At 36.8% G+C, this 968-nt stretch overlaps 1 pseudogene; it reads right to left on the reverse strand.

Annotated features, from left to right (window-relative positions):
* The window catches only part of LOC119591789, a 6,528-nt pseudogene that overhangs the window by 2,104 nt on the left and 3,456 nt on the right, over positions 1-968 (reverse strand).

Raw genomic sequence — 968 nt, forward strand, 5'->3', positions numbered from 1 at the left:
AACTTTCCAACATCTGCCCCACCACCAAAAAATTATAAAAATGCATACATATCCATTCAACCCTATACACTTTTTTTCCCCCCCCTCTTTCCGTTTCTAGGCATGTACAAACTTTTAAACATACATTAAAATTTTCATACAGAAAAAGTATCATGCAAAAGAATTATAATTACCTTGCCAGAGCTCTGAAGAATGGTAGTTCTGGTTCTCCACTGTCGTTCTTTGTTGTAATATCTTTGGTCACATCAATATCAAATTCTAACATGCAGCGCAGGTCATTGCCTAACCCAAAGGGGTCATCAACATCTTCCTTAATCATGGTTCTCTTGATAGCCAGACGTTAGCCTTGATAGCAGCAATCCTCTCAATGGACATAGCTTTCGACAGTGATCTGAGGAAAATGACAATCTCAGATTAAGTGATAAAAGCATACTAACACTCATAATAACTTCCATAAAAAAAAATTTATTTTAGCTCTTTTTCAGAGGATAAAAGAAAGTTTGCATTGATATCTCTAACCTGTCAATATTGCTAACAATAGAGGACTTTTTAGGAGCATCAAATCGAAGAGCAAGCTGCTCTTTGATCTTCTGTACATCACTGTCATCATATCTCGGCTTTTTAGCTATGCTGTCTGAAGAATCCTCAACTGTACGCTTCACCTGAAAGAGATAAAACATTAAAGGAGAGTACTGATACACCTAAGCTACTTCTTCTATATCTAAACTGTTATTCTACTCAAATCATTTTCTGCAGACTATAAATATATTATCAAAGAGAGGTGAGGAAAGTGTAACATACCTGTGTTGGAATTTCTAAGGGGGCTGACTTATCAATGGCTGCTGCTGTTGAGGTCTCTCCATTGAGGTAAGCCAAGAGCTCTTTACGATCAGGACGACGCACAACAGGTATATTCTCTGCCTGTAAAAAAAAAGAAATATAACATGGGAGGTTTCTTATTTTCCTGT

This window comes from Penaeus monodon, chromosome 29 (genome assembly GCF_015228065.2).
Source record: "Penaeus monodon isolate SGIC_2016 chromosome 29, NSTDA_Pmon_1, whole genome shotgun sequence".
Taxonomy (NCBI): Eukaryota; Metazoa; Arthropoda; class Malacostraca; order Decapoda; family Penaeidae; genus Penaeus; species Penaeus monodon.